At 35.1% G+C, this 8,554-nt stretch overlaps 1 non-coding gene across 1 annotated transcript; it reads left to right on the top strand.

Moving 5' to 3' along the window:
• Positions 1–7,588: 7,588 nt before the first annotated feature.
• On the top strand, positions 7,589–7,660 carry TRNAY-AUA (transfer RNA tyrosine (anticodon AUA)). Its single transcript has one exon. It is a non-coding gene; the product is annotated as a tRNA-Tyr (tRNA).
• The last annotated feature ends 894 nt before the right edge of the window (positions 7,661–8,554 follow it).

Below are 8,554 nucleotides of genomic sequence, written 5' to 3' on the forward strand. Positions count from 1 at the left end.
ACTACTTTAACAATTACACTAATATTTATAATTTAAATTATTTAAACTATGTATTATTAGTATTATCATTATTATTATTATTATTATTATTATTATTATTATTATTTAGGAAACATACTTTTCCACAACATGCTACAAGATTAAGTATTACTAGAGTTTTTAAGTAAACGGCGCACGTGTTCTAGCAAAGGAACTACTTTACTCACGCGACTCTTGTTTCGTCAAGCGGGGCAGAACAAATCATGGTCTACTTTAACAATTACACTAATATTTATAATTTAAATTATTTACACTATGTACTATGTATTATTATTACTATCATTATTATCATTATTATTATTATTATTATTATTATTATTATTATTATTATTATTGTGTTCTTGATGATGGCAATGGTTAAGATGTGTTGTGGGAAGGGGATGAACTGTTGAATCCCATCTAAGCAAGAATGTTTGAAACAGCGCGGGAGAATTTTGTGACAGTTCATGGACATAAACGACGCAGAGCTTATGTAAATTCATTGAGGCTTTTATGACCGACGAATTGAAAGGATGGAGAAGCGTGTAGAGAGGAGGTAAGAGAGGAAGCAAGGCAGTCGATGGGTCAGTTTTACGGCTGTTGTTCAAATAATTAAGTCAACACAATAAAGTCGGTGGCAGAGCACCGAGAGGCGAGATGGGCTTTTATTAGACATTCTGCCGGCTCGGCAACTCAAATAGCGCCTGATGTATAGGCAACTTCTCGGACGTGAGAGCGTAGCGGTCAGTCCAGTAGTGCCGCTGCAGGGGTTCACAGCAGAAGCAAATGAGGATGTGGTTAGAAGTGTGGGACAGTGTGCCCGCGAATACTGCTGTGTTAGAGGGAAAACAAATAGTATCGTGATATTGCATCCCACGCCGTAGCTGCGTGGGCTAAGGCATCATGCCTAGGACTAGCTTTACGGAATGATGATATTCTTTCATGAAATTTCGGCATCGGTGCACACAGTGGTTCGAAAAACAAATCTAGCTGGACAATAGTTATTTATGGTACTTTGAGGTAAGTGCATCTTTATTGCGCGAGTGGAAAGATTTAAGCACGAGGCGTCAGCCGAGTGCTTAAATTACACGAGTGCAATAAAGATCACGCTCACAAGTACCATACGTAATTTTATCCATGACCATAACGAAAAATTATGTTTTATGAAAGAAAATATGTTGAAAATAAGTCCTCATATAATCACATATCATGACATGGATTTTAGAATCGATACGTGTACTATGTAGGTCATGATGTAGTAGGCCATGATTAGTGAAGAATGGTATCTAAGGCGTTGGCTAAATAAATTATAATTAATTATATAATTTTAATATATATATATATATTTTTTTTTTCATTTTAAACGTGTATTTGCATCTTTTTGAAGTTTCAGGCATTATTTAGAAGTATTCACGGGACTATGTGATTAAAATAATTTCACATTTTACTTCTGTAAACTCAAGAGGAATATTAAAACATAATTAACCATTGTGTCTGTTTAGCTCAGTTGACTAACGCGTGTTGTTATAAAATTATAAAATCCTGTAAACCCAACTTCGCAGGTTCAAGTCTCCTCGCTTCCCAAAAGGTAAATTATTACAAATTAAAAAAAATACATATTAGATATGGATGCAATACATAAATTACGACGTATTAGATAGAGAAAAGAGAAGGAGATTGAGTGTATGTATATTTAAGAAATGGTAATAAAGAAGTAGAGGTAACATCTAGTAACTAATATATTAACTTCTTGAGTAATATTTCAATGGAAAAATATACTATGAAAATATTGATGAACTATGAGATAAAGTTCAAAACTGTGAGGTAAAGTCTTTATCTCATTAGTGAAATAAAGTAATGTTGAATAAAAGCCTACTTTACAAACGCAAAAGTATTTAATAAAGGCATGTTTTTCGTTATGGTCATGGATAAAAGTAATTTTATCTACAGCAATTTCACTAGAGCAGCGTTTCTCAAACTATAGTCCGCGGATTACCTGTGGTCCTCCAGATCTGTCCTTGTGGTCCTACAAAAAAAGTAGAAGAAAAATTAAAATTCAAACGAATTGCGTATCACTCTATAGCTGAAAATCTCAGAGTTTGGAAATGACACATGGCAATCACATTTCACTTTTTCTCTCAGTACTGACATTTTATGAAATGTATTACCATAGCCGTCTACTGACTTCCCACTCTACTCTCAACAACGAAAGAGGGATTTAAAGCACTATGGACGTGTTGTTTCTCGCCATCTTTTCTCTGGACATCTGGTGCCGCCCTGTAACCCAGCCCGGGACCACCCAAATTCATAACAGAGGACCGAACCTTTTCATGTATTTATGACTTTCTTAATAGTTTTGCCGACACCCAGTCTGCAAATTGAAATGGTCACCTACTGTACGTCGTACACCAATAATACAACTCTGAGGTCACAATTTGAAACTTATTTTCCAAGTAAATATGACGAATTTTCATGAGTTCGTGATCACTTTCATTGCGATATTGAAACTAACAAACTTTCATTAAGTGAAAGAGAACTGTGAATTGAACTCTCGAATAAGATCGGATTTAAAATGAAATTCCAAGCGGAAGGTGTGTTTAATTTCTGGACCGCATCACAAGTGAAAACAGAATACAGTCAACTGTACAATGGTGCTTTACATACTATAATTCAGTTTGTTTCTATGTATCTGAGTGAGAAAGGGTTTTTATCACTAACTCTAATAAAAGACAAAGTAGGCTACCGAAATCGACTCGATGTATGTGACAATCTCAGACTTAACCTTACCAGCATACGTCCAAATATAGAACAACTGTGCAAGAATCGGCAGTCTCATCCATTTCATTAATGTTAGTACCAACATTTATTTTTTTTTTTAGTTAATAAGTTAAAGATTATCCAAACTACAATAGCCTTGAATTATTAAAGAAACAAAAATTAATTTTCTTCTATTAACATTAGCATAATTAGTTAATACTACTATAAAATTAATTTAATTAATTATATTATATTTTAAAATATAAGTATATACTACAAAAATGATAAATTTGCTTTCGAAGGGAACAAGATGAAGGTGGTCCCCGGGACTGTTCTGACTTTAAAAAGTGGTCCCCACTTCAAAAAAGTTTGAGAAACGCTGCACTAGAGCACAGCTTTCCAAACTGGTTCATTATTTTAAGCTATTAAATCATGATAACTGAAACGAAGTAAGAAAATCGCTGATCACCCCTTGCTTACATAGCTGCTTTGTAGATACCTGTCCTTGACAGACGCATAGATGTGCGTATAGTGTTGTAGTATGCAAGTATAATTTTAGTCTGCAAGGTAAGGATGAGAATAACTTAACTGCAACAGACAGAATATCTGCCTTACGAGACAGGTTAGCAATTCGGTCTCGGAAAGTGAAAGAGGGCAGCTATGAAAAGTTCCCAAATACATCTCAGTGATTCAAAGACCGAAATAAAATATACAATTTACAACTATCTGACATTACTCACAGAAAAACTCGAAAGTTACTTCCCAGATCTGAACACAAAGGCTTAAAACTGGATAAGAAATCAATTTTTGTCACATGAAGCTAGTGGACTTTCCTTAGCAGAAAAAGAAGAATCGGCAGAGATTAAAAATGATAGGAACTTGAAGTTAAAACACCAAAGAGATGATTTGAACAGATTCTGGATTTCACTTGAAGATTTTCCGCATCTTGCTAAACGGGCTACTGTATTTTTGTTGCAGTTTTCAACCACATATTATTGCGAAGTAGGATTTTCTGTGATGACCAATATCAAAACAGTGAAACGTGGCAGTTTAAAAATGCTGGATGAAGAAATGCGTGTGAATTTATCTCATATTCGTCCAAACATAAAATACATTTGTAAGATTCGCCAAGCACATTTGAGCCACTAAAAAACTAAAACCAAGGGTGAAAATAAGTGTGATTGTTATCCTCATCTTAGAATCAATGTAAATGTTTCTTTCGCCTCATATAATATGCTAACAATACTGGAAATATGTTTATCCTCGACCATGCCGAAATGTAGTAATTATACACCTGGTAGCAGACCTTTAATGGACCTCATTAAAGTACACCTACTCATTAAAGGTCAGGTCTTTCAGCCAATGACGACTCAGGTTACAACTGTTCAGCCAATGACAGGTCAGCTTTCTACCGTTATAAAACCGCAAGTATCGATTATTCTCGGATATGTAAACGAAAGAGAATTAACGAAAAGTCACGGAGGCTGGAAATCCAATACTGTCGCAGAAGGTTATGTTCTGTTACTATAATAATTAGCGTTAATTGTAAATAATATTCAAATAAATTCAATTTGTCATCTCGTTTTTCAATGTCGAATTCAATAATCAAGGTTATAATATTATAATATTATCAAGTTTAACGGGACTATGTCAAGGTCAATGACATTATTGTTCCTCGGAAAAAATCAATACTTTCGCGTCTGCGCACATCTCACAATTCACGACCTAGAACAAGGTCACTTCCGATCCTGTCAGTTACAAATAAAATGTATACATCTGAATACCGGTAATTTCAAGTTAGAAATATGGTCGAGCATAAAAAGTCGTATGAAACTCGCCTATAATGGTAATTAAGAAGCTCGTATGAAAATTATGAAACTCGCTTGCGCTCGTTTCATAAATATCCATACTCGATTCTTAATTACTTTCATTATAGGCTCGTTGCATAATGTACTATTATTTCATTCATTTTATAAAGGGTGTACAAGTAGCCTATTAATGTGTGGGATACTTTCATTTGAGGGATAAGGTGAAGCACTAAATTTTTAGAGTTGCTAGGGTGTCGCCATATAAAAAAAATTTGGAAAGCACTGGTATAGAGGTTTTGATTTATCTGGAGAAAACCAAAACTCGAGTGGGATTTAATTCACTATTACACGATTAGAAGAAAGTCTACAAAGATTAGAAGAAATAAAGTACTCTAATACAATAAAATATTAATTGACTTACTAATTGTCTTATGTACTGTATTATTGTGCCATCTCATCATTACAAATATTCCGCTAGACGGCAGTAGTGTAATATGATAGCCGTTTTCTTGTTATTAGTTGTGCCAGCTATAGGCTACAATCTTCATTGAACCCTGTGGACGGTTACTAGTCAAGAAGACTTTGTTGATTCAGTTTCATTTTTATTAAAACAGTTGCATTCCACTTAAATTATCAATATATAATAAACAATCTCTGATACGCGACTGTCCATAATCTCGTACACCACAAGCTGCAGAATGATTTATACAGAGCACATTTCTTTCTTTGTTTATTTCAAAACGAATGATGCTAGCCATAATTTGTTATAACTTATCTCAAATGCAGAGTACCTGTGGGAGATTACTAACCTCTATAGCAAATGTTGAAAATTCTCTATTTATTCGGCTGGAAATTCACTTAATGACCAGTTTTTAACGTTAAATTAAATAAGAGTTTTGATTGTCATTTCAGGCACCAACCGCCACTGCAGAATGGTGGTGGTGGTGGTGGTGGTGGTGGTGGTGGTGGTGGTGGTGGTGGTGGTGTAAATATATGAAACTAATAGTTTTGAACAAAATTGTATTTTATATAGGCTTAGAACTAGAAATGCTATATTTCCAAATTTAAGGGGTTAGGTACAGCTTACAGCAGTAAAATTTTGGAAATATTCAACATTTTTTGCTCCATTACTGTATCTTGTACAATAATGAAAATTAGTAGATGTAAAATACAGTCCTTCTGCTATATTAAAAAAATATTTTTACGACTTAACTTTTTTTCCCCCCAAAATTCAGTGTTCATTGTGCAGTGATGAAGCGTTTCCCACATAACTAAAAAACTATCATTCTGTGATGTACTGTGTACTCACCCCATCGAGACTACTATATATATATATATATATATACGAGCTCGCAGACTATTTCCTTATTCAACTGCTCTGAAGATGACCACAATACAGCGGTCGAAACGTCAGCCACCAACACCGAGAAAATGCGGTAGAAGCCCCGAAACTTATCCACAGACCATTCTGTGATGAAATTTTTTGTATGTATTTATGCATGTCATATCTATAGTATTTTACAAGATAACTTCTCTATCTTTGATAGATTGTCGATAAAGAATAAATTCATTTTAAAAATGGTCAAATATTAGTATTTTCTTCTAACACTAAATAAAAATATATTACTTACTAAAGAATATAGTGGAAAGAGCATGATGTTGTAAACATGAGTTTCAGCAATAAAATAAAAGAGACAGAACATGAAAAAGTTAACAAGTTTATGAGTTATGAGGGAAACGTTTCATCACTGATCAGCAAACTGCCACTATTTTGAATTTTGAAAAAAAAAAATATAAATAATGTTTTTTAAATCGTAAAAATATGTTTTTAATATAACAGAAGGATATTGTTTTACATAGACCAATTTTCATTATTGTACAAGATAGAGTAATGGATGAAAAAAATATTTAATACTTCCAAAAATTTTACTACTGTAAGCTGTACCTAAACCCTTAAACATTGTATTTTTGCATATCATATATATTATTTTAATGTACCGAAGTACATATGATATTTCCATGCAGATATTCTGCGTCATCATACGATGTAAGAGTAATGGAACGGAGAAAAATTCACTCCGGCGCCGGAATTTGAACCCGGGTTTTCAGCTCTACGTGCTGATGCTTTATCCACTAAGCCACACCGGATACCACCCCGGCGTCGGACAGAATCGTCTCAGATTAAGCTTCAAATCTTGGGTTCCCTCTAGTGGCCGCCCTCTGCACTACGTCATACTGTAGATGTCTATGAACGTAGGACCGAAGTCCACACATGTGCTGAGGTGCACTCATTATGAGTGACTAGTTGGCCGGAACCCGACGGAATAAGCGCCGTCTTAAATCACGAAGTAATTTACGCATATCACATATATTATTTTAATGTACTGAAGTACATATGATATTTCCATGCAGATATTCTGCGTCATCATACGATGTAAGAGTAATGGAACGGAGAAAAATTCTCTCCGGCGCCGGGATTTGAACCCGTGTTTTCAGCTCTACGTGCTGATGCTTTATCTACTAAGCCACACCGGATACCACCCCGGCATCGGACAGAATCGTCTCAGATTAAGCTCCAACTCTTGGGTTCTCTCTAGTGGCCGCCCTCTGCACTATGTCATAGTTGTCTATGAACGTAGGACCGAAGTCCACACATGTGCTCTGAGGTGCACTCGTTATGAGTGACTAGTTAGCCGGGATCCGACGGAATAAGCGCCGTCTTAAATCACGAAGTAAATACGCATATCATATATATTATTTTAATGTACCAAAGTACATATGATATTTCCATGCAGATATTCTGCGTCATCATACGAAGTAAGAGTAATGGAACGGAGAAAAATTCTCTCCGGCGCCGGGATTTGAACCCGGGTTTTCAGCTCTACATGCTGATGCTTTATCCACTAAGCCATACCGGATACCATCCCTGCGTCGGACAGAATCGTCTCAGATTAAGTTCCAACTCTTGGGTTCCCTCTAGTGGCCGCCCTCTGCACTACGTGGTATCCGGTGTGGCTTAGTGGATAAAGCATCAGCACATAGAGCTGAAAACCCGGGTTCAAATCCCGGCGCCGGAGAGAATTTTTCCCCTTTCCATTACTCTTACATCGTATTATATTTTTGACCTGACTGTATTTACAATCAACGCATTTGTACGAAGAGTATTTATCCCTAACTCAATCTTCTTACGGCACAGCTGAATGATCCGTGTTCATATAACACAGTGAAGCGGAGTAACAGTTTCCGAGCTATACTTATGACGGTCATTGACTGAAAATTGGTGTATAAGGTGTGAACAAGTTCATAAAGTTGTAATCTTTAAATTAAATACGATTCACCTTTTTTATGGTCAGTGTAGTTAAAGAAAATAGACTGAAAACGGGAATATGTATGTATGTATGTATGTATGTATGTATGTATGTATGTATGTATGTATGTATGTATGTATGTATGTATGTATGTATGTATGTATGTATGTATATATTGTGTATGTATTTATTCACACTGCGAATGGGTATATACCCGGTGGCAGCGGTAACTAATTACACTCAATAATGACAATTAATAATAAACACAACTAATCAAAAACAATAATTAATAATAATAATAATAATAATAATAATAATAATAATAATAAAATATTAATAACAAGGAGCATCCTAAATTAAATGACGCATGTTCATTTAAAATAACATTTAAAGTAAATCTAATTTGTATCTTAACCCTAATTTCGAACTAAGACCCACGAGTGTGACAGGTTCATACCTGCACAAGTACCTTTCGGCACTACATTTATTTCGCTGTCAACTCACTCACTGCACTGATTCTACCTGATTTCACTAACACTTCTAACCATTTCACTGTTCAAATACTCTGCACAGCCAATTCACTGACACCAACACACTTCACTTACACAACAGACTTTACTGACACTATACACTTCACTGACACAACACACTTCCTCACTGATA

Source organism: Periplaneta americana, chromosome 4 (assembly GCF_040183065.1).
Source record: "Periplaneta americana isolate PAMFEO1 chromosome 4, P.americana_PAMFEO1_priV1, whole genome shotgun sequence".
NCBI lineage: Eukaryota > Metazoa > Arthropoda > Insecta > Blattodea > Blattidae > Periplaneta > Periplaneta americana.